At 41.2% G+C, this 23,302-nt stretch overlaps 1 protein-coding gene and 1 pseudogene across 5 annotated transcripts in view; both read right to left on the minus strand.

Moving 5' to 3' along the window:
* EHBP1 (EH domain binding protein 1) overlaps nucleotides 1-23,302 on the minus strand; it is a 668,483-nt gene that overhangs the window by 567,807 nt on the left and 77,374 nt on the right. The gene's annotated exons all lie outside the window — the stretch shown is intronic.
* Nucleotides 18,993-19,850, minus strand: LOC308505999 (small ribosomal subunit protein uS13-like; annotated as a pseudogene). Its single transcript has 2 exons — nucleotides 19,780-19,850; nucleotides 18,993-19,398 (listed from the first exon to the last, which is right to left on the minus strand). The product of its transcript is annotated as a small ribosomal subunit protein uS13-like (transcript).

Raw genomic sequence — 23,302 nt, forward strand, 5'->3', positions numbered from 1 at the left:
GTTGCATTTTTCTGGACAAAGGCATATATCTGTTCAATTTTCAAACAAAGGCATATATCTGTTCAATTTTCCTAGTATCACTTATTGAAGAGACAGTCTTTTCCTCATTGTGTATGCCTGTCTCCTCTGTTATAGATTAACTGACCATCTAAGCATGTGTTTATTTCTGGGCTCTCTATTCTGTTCCACTGATCTATGCGTCTGCTTTTGTGCTACTAACATACTGTTTTGATAACTGTAACTTTGTAGTATCATTTGAAATCAAGGAGCCTGAAACCTCCAACTATGTTCTTCTTTCTCAAGATTGCTTTGGCTATTTAGGACCATTTGTGGCTCCACACAAATTTTTTAATTATTTGTTTTAATTCTGTGAAAACTGCCATTGGTATTTTGATAGGGATTATATTGAACTGTATTCTTCAGCTCTGACTGCTGTTTTTTTTCCCTTATATTTCCTAACTTTTTTTGTTGAAGTTCTCAGTGTTCATCTATTCTCCCGAGTTCAGTGAGCATTTTTATGACCATTACTTTGAATTCTCTATCAGGTAAATTACTTATCTCTGTTTCATTAAGATTTCTGGGGGTTTTATGTTATTCTTTCACTTGGAATATATTCCTTTGTCTCCTCATTTTGTTTAATTTTCTGTTTATTTCCATGAAATGGATGAAATAGCTACCTCTTTTGGTATTGAAAGAGTGGCTTTGCGTAAGAATGACCCCTGTGTACACGTCATGTGCCGGAGGCTTCCTTTGTCACTTCAATTCACAGGTCCCCAATCACTAAATCTAAACATTTAAGAGAAAAACATTTTCCTCCCTGACAGTTGTCACCATCTCAGAGGGATTTTCCCTAACCATTCTATCTCAGTTTGGCCTCTTCCCTCTTTTTGTTTCCTATAGCATTTATCATAACTAATTACAACTTTATTTATTTGTTTGCTTACTAGGTTTTTGTCTGAACTTCTATTGGAATGTAAGCTGTGTGAAGGCAGGGACAGTACCTATCTAATTCATCACTAAATACTCAAGGCCTAGCGTGGTGTGTGCCATGTAATGGGAGTTCATTAAGCATTCAGTGAATAGATGATAAACTCCCTCCATACCTCAGGTATTTATTGTTGAGTCTACACTCATCTCAGTTCAACAGTCGTTCACTAGGTGCCATGACTGTGCTCAGTGTTAGCAGCACACAAAGAACTATTCCCTGTCCTTGTGCTTACAGAAGAATGAGCACCTATGCTGGGCCCTGTGAGGGGCAAACATGAGAAAGAACATAATTCCTCCCTCAAAATGTTTACTGACATTGGAGAAGGGGAGGAGAAAGAAGAAAACATGAAAAGGAGCTTGGAAACAAACACAACTTCAAGTAGTTATTTAGTACACAAAACAGAAATTGTTAAGCTATTCTCTTGGCCATTGTTTAAGGAATAATTCATGTCATCCTGCTAATTACATTGGAGGAGCTCATGTTACTTCTGTTTCATTTATGAATCTGAGCCTGAGGAGCACTTGTCCTCTGGACACACAGACCTGCTAGTAAGTATTGCTGGTCCCCTCTTGGCAGTGAGACAGGTTAGTTAGCATGTTGCCAGTCACAGGGGAGGTCCCTGGTGGAATAAACAAAAAGCAGCCATATCCTGAAACTCCACGTTCTGGAATGTCTCCTTCACTCCAGGACAAAGATATGAGAACACACTTTAAGGTTAATAAATTATCTCAAATCCCTTTTGGCCGGACAAAGGAGCAGATCTGATAGATAGGAATGGGTTATTTTGTTAATCCCTTCAAAATGGACAAACAGGACAAACCTAATAGATAAATTCCATTAGAAGGCTCCAGTTCCCTTCTCCAAGCAGGCAGGGGAAGATATAAAAGTAAGAGCTTTTGCCTCAGTCACTGGTACCCTCTCCCACTTGGGAGCTGCAACCTCTTCTCCTGCTTTTAATAAACTATCTTCCTTTACCAACTCCTTGCCCCTCCCTGGTCTGTGTGTCCATTCTTCGGCTTCATGAGACACGATCCCGGCCCACACCCAGAAACTGCCAGCAGATCCTACATCAGCAGCACCTAGGACAGTCACGCTGTTGCAGAAAAAACGGCAGGGACCGAGAAACTCAAGCGGCACGCAGAGATCAGGGAGAATACAGCTTTATTACGCCAGCGGGCTCGATGGGATCCTTCCCAAAAGACTGAGCCCCCAGCAAGGTTTTGAGCAGGTTTTTATGGGTTGGGGACTTCCTTGAGTTGGGGAAGGGGTAGGTGTCATCTGGTGATTGGCTCAAGGAGTGGTTTGGAGGGGGTTATGCGGAAGTGGGCTGGGGTTTAGGATGGGGACTTCTCTCTCTGCTGGGGCCACCATTTTAGCTCAGTTCCACATGGCAGGGAACCATTTTAAGGTCAGTTTCCCATCAACACAGCCTCTAAAACACCTTTTAGGACACTTTCCCTACCTCAGTCAGGGGCCTCTTAGCTGGAAGAGCCAATGATGTACTAAAGTTAACTCCTTCGCCTCCCCCAAAAGTAAATAAATAAAAGGGAGAGTTTATCAAAATTATTTCAATGCACATGAACCCAAGAGAACATGAATAGCCAGGTCAGGCCTCCTGTACTTAAAGCACATCCTCAGTTCTTCAGATTTCCAAGTCCAAATTTATTTATCTTCCTGATTAGGCCTTAAGTCCTAGGTGCCGGCTGGCCTATGGGCAAAAGGACCTTGGGTCAGGTACCCATAGCCTGGTGTATCAGCGTACACCAGGGCAGGAACCCCAACAGGAAGAGACATACCTTGCATCTCTGGCATGAAGTCATACTAATTTATTTCCTCATCAGGAGGAAGATTTGTTCTTGTCCAGTTACAGCTCAGCCAATGGGACATTCAGCCAATGAAAAGTCACTATACTTTAAACTTGCACTTTCCTCCAATGGACTCCTAGTTTACAACGGCCCTCCCATGTCCATAAAAGAGTTCCTCTCATTTTTGTGGACTTGCTTGAGGTTTTCCATTAAAACGGTTTGCCATTAAACTAGTTTGCCATTAAACCTCATATCCTGAAGTGCAATTCTTTGTTGTTCCCAAATAAACACATTTACTTGAGAAATAGCTAGCTATTTGTTTAAGGTCCACACCAGCAAATGCAAAAAAAGAGCTTACATTGTCTAGTTTAACCTAAACTATATCCTAAGACTTGAGGGTGTTACTTCAAGTGGGACTAGGAGTCTGGTATTCGTAAAAATATCACTGGGTTTAGATTCAGAGATAGGCATCCTAACTCTTCTCTTTCTAGCTGTACAACTTTGGGCAAGCTGCTTTAATAATTTAGACCTCAGTTTCCCTTCTGTAAAAAGGGAACTATTATTGTTCCTATTTTAGGGTTATGTGAGAATTAAATGGGATAATTCATGCTTTAAAACCTGCTTTGTGAGCATTAAAGTATTACACAAATAGAGTACTTATCTTAAAATTGAATAGGTAGAAAAATAATATCAACCCATATCTCAAGTGATAAGACTAGGTATTGTTTCTTTTATTTAAATTGTATGTGTGTGTATTAGAAAAAAAAATCTATGTCTTTTACATCACAGCACACATACTAACACTTTTTATTTCTGTGGCAAATAATATAACTAGAAATAAAGGGAGCTGTTTGTGCTTTGTTGTGCTTTTTAAATGCAGTGTTTCCACATTCCAAGAGTGGGAGAAGAATTCATCTTGGGAAAGAATTTATCTTTTGTTGGGGAAAACACTTTAACGGGAGGTTTGGTTATACAAAGGTAGAGCCCTGAGGCCAGGTTGAAGGAACTATGGCTAAACTGCTCTGCATTGTAAAGTCAATATTCAAGGGTTTCTTTTTTCTTTGGTAGTCCTAGAAGAAGCATTTTGGGGCCTGACCTCTCAGAGAAGAGGGTTTGGATTGGGGCCCAGGGAGACCCTAAGTAAAGGCCTCTCGGCACAGTGTGACCAGAGATTCAGAGGCTCTCTGTACTAAGTATTGGGTGAAGTTCTCCTTGTCTGCATCTTTAAGCTCGCACGTGGTCTTCAAGCCTTCAGTAGAATTGATTAAGCATCCTAACCTGGTTCTCTCCAGACAAGTCCTGCCTCAGGAATGATGGGCAAGTCCTTGTTTGGGAGCAAAGTGCCTCAAAGGGAACAGGTGGTGTGTAAAGCCTGTGATGGGGGTGCTGGAAGGATCCATAAGAAGTCAGGAGCAGTATGGAGTGAGAGAAGACAGACCACAAGAGTGGACACACATCAGGGAATTCTGGGCAATATTTGGAAGGGGACTGGAATTCCTCTGTCCTCAGAGCATGAGTTATTTATTTTGAATATTTAAGTAAAGAGGATTTCTGGAAGGCTGGGAAATACAGGAATGCCAACCATATTAACATCTGATGAGGCTCAAACACAGTTGAAAATTAGAAAGGTACTGACCTGTAGCCTCAAGCAAAGCTCAGCTTTACTGTGATCATCACCACTCCTATTATTATGGTTATTACCACCATTTAACACAGGGCACAGTCTCAGAATGCTGGTAGGCAGAATAATGGTCCCTCAAAAATGTCTGCATCCTAATCTCCAGAACCTGTAGATATATTAAGGTATACAGCAAGGGGGAATTAAGGTTGCAGGTGGAATTGCTAATAATTTGAACAACTGATCCTAAAATTTATATGGAATCACAAAAGACCCCAGTAGCTAAAGAAATCTAGAGAAAGAACACAGTGGGAGGTATCACGCTCCCTGACATAAAATGATACTACAAATCTACAACAATCACAACAGCATGGTACAGAAACCGGAGGCCAACTGAGACTAGTGTTGTTGGGGAAACTGACCTTAAAATGGTTCCCTGCCACGTGGAACTGAGCTAAAATGGTGGTCCCAGCAGAGAGAAAAGCCTCCAGTCTAAGCCCCAGCCCACTTCCGCATAACTCCCTCCAAGCCACACCTTGAGCCAATCACGAGACAACACCTATCCCTTCCCCAACTCAAGGAAGTCCCCAACCCATCAAGACCTGCTCAAAACCTTGCTAGGGGCTCAGTCTTTTGGAAAGGATCCCACCGAGCCTGTCGTAATAAAGCTGTGTTCTCCCTGATCTCTGTGTGCTGCTTGGGTTTCTCGGTCCTTGCCATTTTTCTGCAACAGTGCTGCCTGCACCACTCAGCCAATAAACCAACACAGGACTTGGGCTACAGAATAAGCGTTTATCATCAGAGCACCAGTGGACAAAGGAGGCAGCAGGTTAACACGGCCAAAAACTGCCTTAACATTCTCAGACCGGCTTGGGGTATTTAAGGGAAAATCTGGGCATTTCTCTAGAGGCTACGTGATGGTTCAGAGGTCTGCATGGAGCCCTCCCTCTGGTAATGTGCTTCTCCGGTGGAGTCAGCAACCCAGGAACAATGGTGGGAGTAGCCTGGAAGGAATGCTAGACCATTGAGATTGTGATCATTAAGCCTAAGGGTATTAATCATAAGTTTCAGGGTAATTTTCTAAAACGGAACTGGATGGGACTGGGGACCTTATGAGCTCAAGCCACAGGGGGATGGATGATCTATTCTAAGGTATAAGTCAAGGAAAGGTGAGACCAGGACATTGCAAGGCCTCTATTACAGGGGTCCCGACTGACCCTGCTTCAATTCTGACATAAAAACAGATACATAGGTCAATGTAATAGAATAGAGAGCCCACCAGAAGTAAATCCTCAATTCATGGCCAATTAATCTATGACAAAGAAGGCAATGACATACAATGGAGTAAAAAACTGTCTTTAATAAAGGGTATTGGCAAAACTGGACAGACACATGCAAAAAAAAATGAAATTGGACTACTTTCCTACAAAATACAAAAATAAACTCAAAATGGAATAAAGGCTTAAATTTTAGACTTGAAACTGATACAGGCCAAACAAAAGGGCTTCTCACTATGGAAAACCTAAGTTTTCTTTTCCCTAGTGTTTTGGCTCTGTAGCCCCTGGTTATAATCATGTTTCAAATCAGTTTCTTAATCGTAAATAATAGATTGTTTTTAAGCTTAATCATAGAAATCTCCTACCCCTTGCTTTAGATAATTACCCTAAAGCTTGTGATTTATGCTTGTTGATTATAGTCATGGTAGCACCGTGTTCTTTCCAGGCCTAGGTCCCAGGTGAACAATAACTGAATGACCGGTTAAACCAGAAGAAAGACCAGGCTCCATGAGGCTGAATAATTTTTCATCACACAGTCACCCTGTGTCAATGGCTTTGAATCCTGCTTCTTGAGCCAAAACTTTTAACTCTATTAACTAAAATCTATCTCTCCTCATCTAGGGGCTGTGGGGATACAAGTGATACCCCAACAAGACTTCGAGTACATCCCTACCACAGAGGTCAACATGGTCCCTCAGGCGGATCTCGAGACCCCTTCCCCCTCATCTAAGATCAAATGGGGCGAGAGTCCCGTGAATCCCCAATAGGTAGGGACAATGGCCACATTCAGCAGGAAGCAGATATAGAAGAGATATCCTGTCCCTCATAGAGATTCATGGGGGTCATGTCTCTCAAGGGGGACATAAGGCAGGCAGTTAGAGATAGTAATTGGGTTTCTGAGAGGCCTGGATACATCAGGTAACATTCCTGCACGCCCCACGTAGTCTACAGGAAATAACTACCCAAAAGACCTCCCCTTTCCCCCCGAACTTGCCCTTGTTTACCATAACCATTAGCCATGATTAATCACAGGTATCAATCAAGCAGCCCCACAATTAGAGAGGAGTAGCCCATTCTAGAAGAGAAGGAAATAAAAAGTCCAAGTCCTCGCCAATCAGTGCCTTTGAGCCACTCTGTTGTTCAGGCCTGCCTCTATCTCTTTGGAGTGTACTTTCCCTTCTAATAAACTGCTCATTCACCAGTATATTTCTGTGTCTCGTTCAATTCTTTGCTTGAGAGTCCAAGAACCTGGACACCGGGCTGAGAAGGTCTGCTCTCTGGTAACAAAACTATAAAACTAGAAGAAAGCACAGGCAGTATACTCTTTGACATCATTTTTGGCAATATATTTTTGGATATATCTCCTCAAGCAAGGAAAACGAAAGAAAAAATAAACGGGAATACATCAAACTAAAAAGTTTTTATTAGTGAAGGAAACCATCAACAAAATGAAAAGAGCCTACTGAATGGGAGGAGATATTCACATATATCTGATAAGCGGTTAATATTCATATATATAAAGAACTCACACAATTTAACACCAAAAATGAGGAAGTAATCCAATTTAAAAAATGGGTAGCGGACCTGAACAGACATTTCTCCCAAGAGGACACAGAGATGACCAACAGACATAAAAAGATGTTCAATATCACTAATCATCAGAGAAATGCAAATTAAAACCACAATGAGATATCACTGCACACTTGTCAGAATGGCCTTCATCAATAAATCAACAAACAAGTGTTAGTGAAGATGACAAAAAAGGGAACCCTCATACAATTTTGATAGGATTGTAAATTGGCACAGCCCCATGGAAAACAATATGGAGATACCCAAAAAATTGAAAAAAGAGCTATCATACAATCCAGCAATTCCGCTTCTGGGTATTTATCCAAAGAAAACAAACAGTCATTTGAAAAGATATATGCACCCCTATGTTCATTGCAGCATTATTAGTAATAGCCACGATATGAAGTAAGTTAGATATCCATCAGTAGATGAATGGATAAAGATGTGGTTTATATAGGCAATGAAATATTATTCAGCAATAAAAAAAGAATGAAATTTTGCCATTTGCAACAACATGGAGGGACCCAGAGGGTATTATGCTAAATGAAATATGTCAGACAGAGAAAGACAAACACTACGATCTCACTTATATGTGGAATCTAAATAAATAAATAAATAAACAAATGATTAAACAAAACAAAACAGAAATAGACCCATAAAGAATAAGCTGATGGTTGCCAAAAGTGAGGATTTGGAGGGATGGGAATAGAAATATATATTCTATATATATATAGAGAGAGAGATAAAAAAACATATAATGCTGGGAAAATTGTTTTCCTTACGATCAAGAAAAGGCACTCATTTTTCCACTTAAAAACAAAAATAAAAACAACCAGGCTCATGGCGAACGGAAGAGGAAGCATTATCCAGGGAAGAAGCACACAAAATGGAGGGAGCAGAGGATGCCAAGGAGTGGGAGAATGAAGGGAGAGTATGGGCAGAAGGCCAGTTCAAGCTGTTCTCTCTAAAGAAAACAATGGACTGTCTTCCTTTCTGTGGAGCTTGGGCCACTGGGATTAGTGGGCCCAGCTGGGGCTAGGTTATGTTTAGGGTGGGTGTATGCCTTAAAAAGGGGGGGGCTGCTTATCTGATGATCTTAAAATAGGGAGATTATCCTGGATTATCCAGCTAAACCCAAGCAATCACAAGAGTCTTTAAATGTGGAAGAGTGGCAAAAGAGTGAGTCTCCAAGTGATGTGATATGAAAAAACTCAGCCAGGCATTGCTAACTCTGAAGATGGAAAGTGGCCATGAGCCAAAGAATGCAGGCAGCCACTAGAAGCTGTAAAAGGCAAGAGAATGTAGTTTCCCTGGAGCTTCCAGAAAGGAATGCCTCCCTGCTGACACTTTGATTTTAGTCCAGTGAGGTTCTGACCTCCGGAACTGTTAGATAATAAATTTGTTTTATTTTTTTAAGACTTTTCTTTTTTTAGAGCAGTTTTAGGTTCACAGCAAAACTCACAGGAAGGTACAAACATTTCCCATACATCCTCTGCTCTCACACAGAAATAGTCTCCCTCATAATCAACAACTCCCACCAGAGTGGTACATTTGTTACAACTGATGAACCTATACTGACATCATAATCACTCAAAGTCCACAGTTTACATTAGGGTTTACTCTTGGTGTTGAAGATTCAATGCGTTTGGACAAATGTATAATGACATGTTTCACTCATGGCAAAATTATGCTTAGAGACTGAGATTGTCTTTGCCAATAATTATAATTTATAATCACAATATTTCACAAGACAGTAGCATACAGAATAGTGTCTCTTAAGCCAATAAAGAAATAACATACTTCAAACCAATGATAGATTAATTACACTATTGTTCTAGGCAAAGGGGAGATGAAATCAAGTCCAGATTTAGTTGAGGTGTATCTTTCTACAAGTTGGTTCTCGATGGAGTCAATCCTTCCACTTAAAAGCTGGGTATCAGCTGCCAGCGTAGGTCCTTTGCTGCCAGGGAGTGTAGCTAGCAGGCAAGGTGGCTGGATCTAAAGATTATTATTGCAGGGACCATCACACGGCTTATCACTGCCTATGAGGAGTAGACTTGCCAAGGCAGGAACAGATGTCCCTTCTCTTCCTGAGACTGCTGCACAGTATAAAGCCCCTGGTAACCAAGAGTAGCCTGGCCCAGGCAGGAACAAGCATCTCAAGGTCTTCTGAGAGCTACGAGCGCATTTAGATCAGCAAAACGTTGCCTTCCCCAGACCAAACACTCATGGTAAATCCTCACTAGCTCTTGGTACTTAAAGTTAAATGTCCATTATGTCATAGTCACTTTTCTATGTGTTTTTATCAATAAGTCCTCAACAGTGCCCGTCAATAGCTGAGCTACTGAGTGCTTACTGACAACAAGTGTGGATGACAACATCCTGGCACCACTTCCTCAATGTAAACAAATTCACCCTTAGATCAGAACAAACATGTTTCCCCGAAAATAAGACCTAGCCGGACCATCAGCTCTAATGTGTCTTTTGGAGCAAAAATTAATGTAAGACCTGGTCTTACGTTATATTATATTATATCCAGTATCATATTATATTATATTATATTATATTATATTATATTATATTATATTATATTATATTATATTATACTATACTATACTATACTATATTATATTATATTATATCTGGTATTATTATATCTGGTATTATTATATCATATTATATCATATCATATTATATAAGACCCAGTCTTATAGTAAAATAAGACTGATCTTATATTATATTATATAAGACCTGGTCTTATATTATAGTAAAATAAGACCAGGTCTAATACTAATTTTTGCTCCAAAAGACGCATTAGAGCTGATGGTCCAGCCAGGTCTTATTTTCAGGGAAACACAGAACTTCACCTAAGTCATAAACAAGTGGATTTGAAATTGTAACAAACCAATACACACCATGACCTGTGTCCATCATTACAGTATCATACAGAGTACTTACATTGCCTTAAAAATCGTCTGTGCTCCTTTTATTCACCCCCACCAAACGCCCTGGCAACCACTGATCTTTTTACTGTCTCCATAGTTTTGCCTTTTCCAGAATGTCACATAGCTGGAATCATACAGTATGGAACCTTTCTGATTGGCTTCTTTTCACTTAGTAATATGTATTTAAGGTCCATTTGTTACTTTTCATGGCTTGAAAGCTCATTTCTTTTTAGTGCTGAATAACATTCCATTGACTAGATGTACTGCAGCTTACTTATCCATTCATCTGTTGAAGGGTATCTTGGTTGCTTCCAAGGTTAGGCAATTATGAGTAAACATCTTGTGTGCAAGTTTTTGTGTGGACATGAGTTTTCAACTCCTTTGGGTAACTACCAAGGAGAGGAGCACAATTACTGGTTTGAATGGTAAGAGTACATTTAGTCTTGTAAGAAACTGCCAAACTATCTCCCAAAGAGGCTATAACATTTTGCATTTCCACAAGCAATGAATGCGAGTTTCTACTACTCCATATCCTCGTCAGCATTTGGTATTGTCAGTGTTCCAGATTTTCGCCATTCTCATAGGTATGTAGTGGTAGCTCACTGTTTATCTTGTTGTTTTAATTAATTTGTGTTGTTTAAAGCCATTAAATTTATGGTAATTTGTTATAGCAGCAATAGAAAACTAATATAATGACATTGTGCAAGGAAGTGACAAGAGATCAGGAGAGGAGGCACGACTCAGTGTTGCCACCAGCTCACTGTATCTCCGCGTTAGGTTACCTGACACTTCTGGGCTTCAGATACCTCGAGACTCAAGGAGGAGCAATCATTTCTGCCCTAGCTATAGCAGGAAGCAGTGAGCCAATATGACAGCTGTAGCAACCATAACCCGGGAAACTGCCAGTGAAGAAAGCTGGGGAGGCTAAGGGAATGGTTTTGTGACTCTATCAGTACTGGTGCTTTTAGTGGGTTCAGCCTCTTGAGGAGGCCATCAGCTCATCATGACTCAGCAAGCCCCCAGGGCTGCTGGCGGAGCAAGTGAGGGCAGGAGCTGGCTCTGCTAGGGAGCCCAGGCAGGGTATGAGTCAGGCACGGTTGTGTACTCAGATGAGATTTGCCAAGGCTTCCACCCAGACTTCCTTTCTAGAGTAGGAACTGCTCGAGGGCAAGTCCTTGCTGACATCTGGATTTGGCACAACTACCCTTGAGTTCCTGGCAGACCATGCCCATTCACTGAAGATATTTAATGCTAAGCAGAACAGACATAGACTCATAGGAATCACCATTTGATAATATTAGCCTCCAGGTATTCTCCACTCATGGTTACTAACCCTCCCAAGAACACTGCGTTGATATTCACCTTTCACAGAGGTATACACATGTTCTAGAACCTGCACAAGGGCACGCCATTAGTAAGAGGTAGAGCCAGGATGTAAACTCAGTTCTGTCTGGCCATAAAGTATCGTGCATCTTGTACACCTAGCAGGAAGGGAGCTTGGAGATCAATGAGTCCTGCCTCTCATTTTATAAATGAAGAAAAGTGACTTGTCCACATTTACTCAGCTAGTTAGAGCTGAATTAGAACTCGGTGTCTTGACTCCTGGCCCATTAGCCTGTCCATTAACCTTTCGGGGTCATAGACTTCCTTGGGAAGCTAATACAAACTATGGATCCTCCTTCTCCTAGAATGAACATCGACACACAATTATTCTGCTTACAATTTTGTGGTGAGTTTGTGAACTATCCTCCTCTGTGGAGCCCAAATTAAGAGCTCCGGCATTATACTGTGCCTCTCTCAAGTGCAGTGCTATAAATGGGGTAGGAACCCTAGGGTGCCTATATATTAATGAGTCTTGTGAAAGAGAGGGTTTGTTTTCCCTACAGTAAGATAACCCCCATCTTTCACCCATCTTTATTTTTTATAACAGCTATACGGAGACATAATTCATACTATATAACAAACCCTTCTGCTATTGCTGCCTCTATTGTACTTCTGGAAAATGAAAATAATTCCACAACTCCTCATCATGGGATTGCTAAGAAAACCTAGAAAGTCATTTATATGTGGTAATCATTACTGCTTTTGCCATTTAGTCATTTCAGTTTTATCCCTTTCTAGGCACATGTTAGGATTATACTTGGTGTCCTTGGGGTTGGGTAGAGCCACGTGATCAGTTTCAGCCAATGATTTTCTTTGGCCAATCAATTTTGAGAAGAGATACATGCCAAATGCTTAATTTCTGAGTGGGACCTACCAAGATATTGCCATGGTCACTAGCAATGTTCTGAATAGTGTCCTGGGTCTCACAGTGAGCAAGCAAAGGCATGGGAACAGAGTACTTACTGCATTTGTAATGAACATGTACTATGAGTGAGAAATGAATCTTTGTTGTTTTTAGGTACTGGGAGTTGTTTTTCTTTTTTGCAGCATAACCCAATCTCTCTCCTGGCTGATAAAATACATTGATGTGCTTTAAGAACTACAGGACACTTATAAATATAAGGGATCGTTGTGATACCTAATTGTACTCTCTCTGCAGCTTTTCCTGACACTGCCGAAATCTTCACATTGGAACAATGTATATTTGTCTAAATCAGGGGTGTCCACACTTTTTCCAACGTTTTTCACCAAGGGCCATATGTGGTAAAATACACAAACAGCAGGGCCACTCACTCAAGGTGAAGTACATATTGCCTCACCTGGTTTATTTAAGTAAAATAAATATATTTTTGGAATTTGCTGCGGGCCAATAAAAAATGGATTGTGGGCCGCAGTTGGCCCACGGGCCGCAGTTTGGACACCCCTGGAAATGGGTAATTGCTCATCAATGTCCTAATGATCGGCTGTAGGAATGGTCAGGAGGCTGTTTGCCATAGTCTCCAGGGTGTAACTCCTAAAACGGAGACAGTTTGGACTTCTCTGGGGATGGCAGCTGAACTGACCAGCTATTAATGAAATATCCTTTGCTTTGAAGAACATAGGTGGTTTCATCCTACAAATATAGTCCCAAAAGGAGTTTGGTTAGTCGCACTATTCATTTTACCTGATTTCTTCCCTGTAAACTCAGCTAAAACACTCTTGATGCAGTCAGCAATCTGGTAAAAGTTAAAAGAGGCCATCCTAGAGACAGTATTTGAGATGCTATACTAGAGAACCAAAATAACCAATCACAAGAAAGGGAATGATACAGAAGAAAGGTTTTGGGATCAGACAGACCTCTTAGTTTCAAATCTAATTTAGTTTCAAATTTAGCCACTTACTGGCAGTATAATCTTGGACACATTACATAACCCATCAGAGCCTCGATTTCTTCACCTACAGTAGCTCTTCTGCAGAGATGCCCTTTACCCCACAAGGAACCTTGTCTCACAGTGTTCACATTTTTCTGTAGTTCCCTCCCACATTGAACTGAGCTGCATATAATGACCAACAGGATGAGGCAGAAGTAATGCTAGGTCATAAGCAGCTTTGGTCTCTTGGAACACTAGCTCTGGGGAAGCCAGTAGTCATATAAGAAGTCCAACTATTCCAACAACCCTGATACTATGATGCCAGGAGGCAACCCAACTGGGAGAGACTGTGCAGAGATGGAGATGTTCAGCCAGCCTCCAGCTGTTCCTATCATCTCAGCCGAGATATCTGATGAAACAGGTGAATAAAGAAGACACCTTAGAGGTCTAGTCTTGATAACTCCAGCCCTAGTTGCCATCTGATTGCAACCATGTGTGAGAGTCCAAGGGAGAACCTCCCAACTGAACCCAGCAAACCAACAGAAGTCTAAGCGTATAATTATAAATAGCTGTTTTAATCCACCAAAGTTTGTGGGGTGATTTTTATAGATAACCAGAATGTCATCTGAGAAATGGGAATAATAAAACCAAGCTTATACTGTGTGAGAAAAGAGAGAAAATATAAAATGGAGTCACTTTAACAAGCTACTAAAATTATTAACATTATGAAGGCTGAGGCATGAGGAAATCATTCTATTCTTGTTCTAATTAGGAACTTAAATTTTTTAACTTTCCAGTCCTGTGTCAATGCCTAGACATACATTATGCATCAATACCCAGACATTATGCATCAATACCCAGACAAATACCAGACTTCTCGATAACCCTCTGATTATCCCCTGAAGGACTCACATCTCCAGACTATCTAAAATCCACCTGACATCCATTATCCAGACCATTGGGTGTGACCAGGCCTCCTTGCTCCCATCCTCCAGACCACCTGACATCTGACTGATAATGGTCCTGGACCAATCCTAGGACGAAGAATATAGGACTGATTCTTCTTAAGAACATCTTTTTACTTAGCTTCTCTTCTTCAGAACACTCTGGGTATTGCCTAGTTGTGTTTCTGGCTTGAAAACCCTAAGATCCTTGAATAAATATTTATCATTTATTTTTAGACAAAGCCTTCAGACTGTTTGAGTTCATTTGTACATGGTTATGTAAGAATAGAGAAAATGCATACAAAATGCCTAACAAAATGGTTTTATACTTTATAGTAGATATCTGGAAAAAAAAACTGTGTGTGTGTAGACATACCCAAACGGAGCAATTTTTATAATGGAAAAATTCTGACAACCACAGGGAGGTCATTCTTGTAATACATACAAATGTCGTAGGGGAAGAAGCTAGAAATAGGTATAGCTGCCTGAAAAGTGAAGCTATTGAATGTTACGGCAGAGCCGAGGAGCCATGGGACAAGATAAATTTGGAGCCAGAGGTTTGAAACACCTGAGAGAACTCTGAGGCCTCAAGCTTATGTTCCTTGCATATCAATAATAACAAGAGGAAACTAACATAAGAAAACCAATGTCATATTCATTTTACTGTGTTCTCTGTAAAATATAGCCACTTAAATTTAACGTTGGTTCTCTAATGGATAAAAGCTCTTATATTCTAAATGAATCTTCTGCTTTGTAATTGAAAAACAGAAATGAGAAATAACCCTACAGTGGGTTCTGAAATGACTCAAGTTCAACAAGGTCTCCCAAGAGCTGTTCCAGCTAAGGTTCATATTTTCAAAAGTCAAGGAGATTGCTTGCCGGAGGAGCTCCTCAATTAAAACTCAGATTTTTTTTCAGGACTAAAGTCCCACTTCACTATGCTCTGAGCTTGTGAAATTCCATGAGTAGTAGCTGCTTGTCTCAGGAATTAGGCTGAAAAAAAAGTGGAATGCTTTGTCCCATCATCCATGAAACTACAATTTAAATGTAGGTATAGAGAGATGAGGGCAAAGAACAGGAAAAGAGGAGGGGGAGAGAAGTTGGTACCCCACCCTGTGAAGCAGACCAGACAGGCTTGAGGTGAAAAATGAGCCCCTGAATATCTTCTGGGTCTTTTCCCACATCTCTCACCCCCTCCTGCACCCTTTCCTTGAATTCATGCTCTGCCCTATAATTCCTTATCAAAGCTCTTCTCATGATAGAATCTAATAAGCAACCTTCTGCTGAGGAGAAGTGACTGCCATAGTTTAAAATAAAGATGTTTTTAAGACCTCGGAGATCTTTGAGCAGAGAACAAAGCCTCAAAACAAAGGACTAATTTCTTATCTTTTTTTTTTTTTTTGCAAGAGGATATTAAATCGTTTGTTGATTACACATGATAATGAATGATACACAAGCTTCATTTCCATCTATAATTTTATCTGGTACCATAATTCAACTTTGATATATTGCATAGGATGTTTCTCATCTTGATTTAAAGGTCAATGAGCAGACAGGAGACGAATGTTTTCAGACAGAGGCATTTGGTGTCCCTGAAATGGTGGGGATCCCATTCTACCCACAAATAAATGGTCCTATTCTCATTCACTTTCTGTATTCCTAGGGTACCCAATTACATTACTGTAATTGAGTTTGTTAATGAAATAGTCCATTCCTCTAGAAGTTTACTTTTTTTCCCCCTACTAGATCTGTCTGATTATAAAGGAGTGTTTTGAATCTCCCACCGTAATTGTAAATCCAAACTTACAGGATAAATTCTTAGTTGCTCTATCATTATTCAATTAGATTTAGGTAAATAAATGTATACTAGGCTTATTCTTACCATTACTCTTTCCTCCATTCTCCATCTTCCCTTATCCTGAGATTTTTGTTTTGATTCATTTGTTGCTTGGAAAGAGGCTCTTCTCCTGAATATATTCCTCAAATAGAGTATCATGTTTCCCGAAAATAAGACCGGGTCTTATATTAAGTTTTGCTCCAAAAGATGCATTAGGGTTTATGTTCAGAGGATATCATCTTGAAAAATCATGCTAGGGTTTATTTCCCAGTTAGGTCTTATTTTCAGGAAAACACAGTATGTGGGTAACATGATAGGTAAGACTTGTTAGGCAGGGATGTAAAATTCTTAGGTCAAGGTCCTTTTCTTCAGTTGTCATTAGATGTTATTCACAGTCTTCTAGCTTCCAGTGTACATGAAAAGTCTCATGACAGCATTTATAAATTATTTGTTCTTTTTGTCTGGAAGCTTGTAGAAATTTCTCTTTGTCCTGGGAATTAAGGGATTTTACAGGATATTACTATCTAGTGTGCTTTTTTTTCCTCAATCCCAACCTGAAATTCAGTGAGCCCTTTTATTTATTTATTTATTTATTTCATTTTCACAGTGGCCCATGTGGGGATCGAACTGGCAATCTTGGTGTTATTAGCACCACGCTCTAACCAACTGAGCTTACCAGCCACCCCTCTCAGTGAGCTCTTTTAAATTGCAAGTCTTGCTTAAACTCAGAGGCATTTTCTTTTATCATTTATTTAATTCCTACATCTCCTCCAACAATTTCTTTTCTCCTTCTTGAATTCCTATTTTTCAAGTTAGGTGTCCTGGATCTTTTATTGAGGCAGAATAGCATGTCCATTAAGAAGCAGAAAATGTGATTAAAAACAGTACTTAACAGCACAGCCACTGAAACCAGACAACCTGGGACTGAATATCAGCTCTGCCATAGCTGTGTGACCTTAGAATAGTTCCTTAACCCTCCTGGGCCTCAGTTCTTTCAGCTGCAATATGGGTTAGAAAATAATAATAGCTAACATATAGGTTTTAGTAAGAATTAAGTATGTTAATATATGTAAACTTTGATAGAAACACAGTTATTGTTTTCCCTCATCTCTTTGTAGTACTATGCCAAGGTTTGAGAGTGTCTTTAACTTGATCTTCCAAGCTGTTAATTCATTTTTCCATTTTGCCCATGCACTCTTTGAATTAATCTACTGAGCTTTTAATTAGAAAATCATGTGTTTAGTTCCAGAAAGAACATTTTAATGATGAAGTTAAGTCTTCTTAAATGCTCTTGGGGTAGACTGTATCACTGTTCCCAATTATTAACTGTTCCTCTCTGCAGAATGCTTGTACGTTTCTACCCCACTGACATCATGCTTGGAAGGTGACTTGCTTTAGCCAGTGAAATGTGAGTAGAAGCCACATAGGTCACTTCTGAAAAGACGTTTTAAGAGTCTTCATGTGGTTCTGTCATTTCTTTTTCCCTTCCGTGAGCTGAAACATTCCAAATAGGGGGCTGTTCTTTTAGCTTGAGTTCAAAACGGAAAAGGCATGGAGCAGAGCCAAAGCCAACTCATGAAGGAGACCTAATGTGATTGAAGCATAAATCTTTGTTTTCATAAGCCATTGAAATTCTGGGATTGGTTGTTATTACAGCAAAAGCCTACTAATATAGCTAATACTAATTTTTTGTTCAAATTATTACATGTATCCTCCAGCAGTTATGCTTCACTCAGAGTGTTCTCCTAGTTTTCATTCTGCCTGATTGCTGGGTCTCTCTGTGTGTCATACTTTCATTTGTTTACATGGCTCTGGTCACCTTTAGGCCTTAAGTCCAGCTGGCTAAGTTTCTTTAGGTGGTGACAGACCCACAGTCTCTACCCCATAAGCTTAGTAATATACCAATCAGCAAGTTGTGTCCTCAGTCCAGGCACCAGGTGCAAGGCACTAAGAAATAGATTTTATATCCTGTTCTTTTCAAATTCAAAGGCTAGTGTTCTCTAAGCCTCACAGGTAAGAAGAAATCAGCTCTCCCATTAAACCTCCTGAGGACCGAGGGCAGTAGGTCTCCCAGAACCACTCACAAAGTCTGGAACCATGATCTGTTTTCCTCTGGATTCCAATAATTTGCATGTACTAAACTGCTTGATATTGTCCTGCAACTCTTTGATACTGTTTTTTTCACTCTTTATTCTCTTTGTGTTTCATTGTGGATAATTTAATCTATCTTCAAGATCACTATTTTGTCCTCAGATGGCTCCAGTCTACTGATAAACCTGTCAAAGGAATTCATTATCTCTGATACTGTTTTATTTCCAGCATTTCCTTTTGACTCTTTTTGATAACTTCCATTTCGTTGCTCAAAGCCTCATGTTTATATATGTTGCCCACCTTTCCACTAGATCTTTGAAAATATTAATCTTAATTTATTTTCCTGTAGGTACTGAGAGTTCCAACATCTAGGCCATAGCTAAGTCTTGTTCTATTGATTGTTTATCTTTTGACAATGGATCTCCTTTTCTTTCGTCTTTTTTTCTAATGTCTTCTAATTTTTGATTGAATGCAGAAGATCATGTGTAGAACAATAGTAAGTATAACTTACTCCCAGAAATAGGTACATCTTTTCTTCTGTCAAGCCATGATTGGGGGGAGGCCAGAAGGGAGGTAAAAATCAATCTGGTCAGAGTGTTCTGAGTTGAGGTCTCACTGTTGCTATTCGTTCTTTTTTATTTTTTAAGGTGTATAAAGTGTTTATTAACAGACAAGACCTACAGATTTATTTCTCCTTGGACATACCCACATTGCAGCCTTGGTGGTTGGTGGTCTTGGTGTGCTGGCCTCGAACACAAAGTCCCCAGAAAAGGCACATCCCTCTGTGGGCCCAACTTTTCTTCAGTTGTTCCAGGTCTTCATGGATTTTGTTGTCCAGACCACTGACCAGGACTTGGCTATATTTTCCACCCTTCACGTCCTTCTGTCTGTTCAAGAACCAGTCTGGGATCTTGTACTGGCGTGGATTCTGCATAACGGGGGATCACACATTCCACCTCATGCTCACTTGGTGAGGGAGATGTCTGCTTTCCTGCCCTCTTGGTGAGGGCGATGTTTGCTTTCCTCAACACCACATGAGCATATCTTTGCCCCACACCCTTATTTGCAGTGATGACGAAGGCTATTTTCTGCTGTAAGAGTAGGTTAGCATAAGAAAGGAAGCCATTTTCTGGATGACCTTAACAGGGTGTGGACCAGATGTCCTGTTTGAAAAGAGCTTATCTTGTTAACTGCCGACTGGGTGGGGTACAAGCCAGCTTATCTTGTCAAATCCCCAGAATGTGGAACAAGCCCATGATATGTATACTCTTTGAAGCTATGGAGAATTACTGGATGCTTTAAAGATGCTATATAAACCCTTGGCTTTGAGTGCTCGGGGTCCTTGTTGAAACCCGCTGCGTCGGGCAGATACTCGCACCCCAGCTAGCTGGAAATAAACCTCGCTGTGTGACTTGCATTATCACGTGTGTCCTCTGTCCAATTGAGGGGTGGTCGATTCTAGACCTTAACACTGCCACCCATCAATATTGGTGTTGAATACTCACAAAATGTTCTGGAACTTTTCAGGAATCACTACAGACATGGCAGCAGCCCCAGGGCTGGAGTGTAGGCCTCCCATGGAAAAGAGCTTGCTATTGCTATTGTTTCTCCAGTGCGCCACAGGTTTTGATTCGTTCAGTGGTAAGCTGCTATTATTTTGTGCTTAGTGTGGGAGCTGAGGTGCTGGAGGTGTTAAAAGGCTTCTCAGTGTTCCTAAGCTTTGAACACCTGCTCGATAGAGGGGGTCTCTCTCCATGCTCTTGCCTTTTGCTCCGATGTAAACTGCTGTTGTTCTGTTACTCAATGTTAACAGGCTCATGGTGGAGTCTGAGGGCATTCTTGGTTCCTCTGGTCCAGCCTCAGTCTTAATCAGAGCCTATGAGCCTGAGCATTGGGAGTGAGGCCTTCTCAGAGTTTCTTCCTTCCCCCCATCCTTATGGCAGCCAAACTCTGCCTTTTATCTGCACAGGTGAAGGGGTCTAGTCCTCCCAAGATGTGCTATTTTGTATGTGAATTACCCTGAGCTACAGGCAATCAAGACCCTGTGAGCTCACAAGAAACTTTTACATCTTTCGTAAAGAATTTAAATTAGGGTCCTAGCCCACAATAAGAGTTATCACCAGAAATAACTTTCTATGACCTATCTACAGGGCAGGCCAAACTTCTAATTACTGAACATCTACACTTCTCAGTGTCCCGTGAATGCCTTTCCATCCCATCTGAAGCCTTAAGGTACCTTGCCTCATCGTTAGCTCAGAATGCCACGTATACCTCATTTTAACCTTCTGTCTCTGAACCACTCATGTATATGGAGTCTCTGACTTTCTCATGTATATGTGTAAGGGTGAAACTCGGTAGATCAATTGAATTAAACTTAGCTAGTTTACAGTTTGATTTATCCTGATATTCAGCTGTTTTTTCTTTGTTTCTCCCCTCACTGATTAACTCCGTTTGTTCCCTTTCTCAAGGCTACCCATACCTTACTAATTAACATCCTAATCTTCAGGTGCCCAGGTATCAGGACTTGTGATCTCAACTCCCCAGCAATTTGTCATGATAACTTCCGGGCTGTAGAGAGAAAGATTTAACATAACATTAAAACAGACCTGAGGCCTCAGAAGACACCTGGGGAAGACTTCTCAGCTGTCAGCCCTGAGGCCTGCTGCTGTCCTTTGTTCTTTCCCATTTACCTGCCTATAAAACCCCTTAATCATTTTGGCTCAGGGAAGATGGTTTTTTAGACATGAGTCTGCCATCTTCCCTAGCTGCGGGCATCCCATCCCATCGAGAATAAAAGACGCTTTTTCTCCTCACTAACCTTTGTCACTCTCATGTTTTGGACTCTTCAGGAGGCAGGTGGCACTGAACCTGAGTTCGCTAACATGTGCGGTTCTCACATGTACATATGCAATCAAATTTGGTTATTTTCTCTTATTAATCTGTTTCATGTAGATTTAATTATTAGACCAGCTGAGGGAAACATGAGGGGTAAAGTTTCTTCCCCCACACAGATTTGGATATAAAAGAGCCCCTCCCTCAGGCTTAGCAGGCCTCTGCTATATATTGGTGCAGGATCCTCAGCCCAAGAGGTTTCCCTACTCCTGCCTTCCCCAGGGGAAAATGGATTTTACTTTGACTCCTACCCCAGAACCAGCGGATCTTTGCTTATTTCCAGGAGTGGGAAAAAGAGTTTCCTACTTCTTCCCCAAAGGCAGCCAGATTCTGCTTCTATACCTCCCCCAGGGGCTCTGGTTGTTGAAAATGTTTGCTTTTATACGATGATAACAACGAAAATGTATTCTCTCATAGTTCTGAAGGCTAAAAGTCAGAAATCAGGGAGGAAGCAGGGCCATACCCTCTAGGGGAGGATCCTTTCTTACCTCTTCCCAGATTTAAATGGTTCCTAGCAATCTTGGGCAGTTCTTGATTTATAGATGCCTCACTCCAATCTCTAACTTCATCTTCACATGGCCTTCTCCCCTATGTGTTTGCTCAAATTTCCCTCTTCTTATAAGGACATCAAACATTGAATTAAGGCCCAGCTTAATCCAATATGAGCTCATCTTAACTTGATTATATCTGCAAAGACGCTATTTCCAAATAACGTCATATACACAGATTAAGAGGCTAGGGGAACACAATTCAACTCAACCCATAACAGTGTCCTTTTGTTCAGATTGATTCTAAGCTAGCCCATCCCCAGACTAGCATCCTCAGACCTGGTTCCCTCAGGCCCTAGAAGTTATCTCTGACTTTAGTCTAGATGAACCTGTGAGTCCCCTGCTGACCAATAGCAGAACCTTCCTCTGGCTCCAGCCTCTGATGGACCAATCAGGTGTTTGCCTGATGCTGTGCGGGAAGCAGAGAAGGAATAGGATTGGAAGCCTAGCCAATAGGGAATAGATTTTCCAGAAGTGATAACTTTTCAACAGTTTTTCTTTTTTACTTCTTCTTTCTTTATTGTTAGACAATGTATACATACATATATAAATACATAAAACAGAAAACAGCAGGGATCCGCTTGGGCCTCAAAAAATACCAATGAAGGAAGAGGTTCCAGAAAAGTTTTTTAAAGTGCAAGACATATCAGTGCTCAGACCAAGCATAGGGAAGGCAGGCCCGAGCCAGCACGGAGTGGACTAAAGGCTCCTCCCTCTCCCTAGAGCAGGACAACCCCAGCGACCTCTCCACCAGCAGCCAGTCTACACTGGCAGAATGCCAACCAAGGGAAAACTACCAGCGAAACTTCCCCACTTGGAGAGAAGGGCAACAACACAGAGGGTAACCAAGAGCTCCCTCCTCCCATCCTTGCTTGCTCCCCTCAAGGCTACAACTGAAAAAAAGGAGTGTCCCATGTCACTCTGACCCCCTTGCCTAGCTGCCGTGGCCCCAATGCACCCATACTTGGCCTTTCCCCACTAAGACACTGTCCCAGCTGAGACCCTGTCCCAGCTCAGGCCCTAACTAGACCCATCAGGTGCCCAACGTTCACTGGGGAGGGATGAGGTGGTGAAAAGGCTAGGGGTGAAACCAAACATCTTTATTTGCAGTTTTCACTAGGGCTGTTTCTTGCTGCTGATTTGCTTGCTGGCCTGCTCTTCCAGCTGCATGGCCAGGCGCAAGGCCTTGATGACATCTCGCAGAGCAGGGATGTGCTTGGCTTGCTGGGTCACGGCCGCCTCTGCCTTGTGCTCTATCTCTCACCAGCCAATAGTGCCAACTATCCATGATCCAGTGCTTCCCTAGAGAGCTTCCATGGGATAACCTGGCTATACATCCCTTTGTCCTTGGGTCCTGCCATCTAGGAGTCCCCATAGGAGTGAGGAGCTGCAGAGAGAAGGTGTGTTTCTTTGGCCTGAGGACTGGAGCACATCTCCTGTTTGAAGGAGGAGTTCCCTCTTCTTCCAGAGAGATCAGCTAAGAAGTATCTACATTGAGCACAATGGCAGAGACTGAGAAGATGTTACAGCCATTGTCATTAAGGACCCCCTCCTT

Source organism: Rhinolophus hipposideros (assembly GCF_964194185.1).
Source record: "Rhinolophus hipposideros genome assembly, chromosome: 12".
Lineage (NCBI taxonomy): Eukaryota > Metazoa > Chordata > Mammalia > Chiroptera > Rhinolophidae > Rhinolophus > Rhinolophus hipposideros.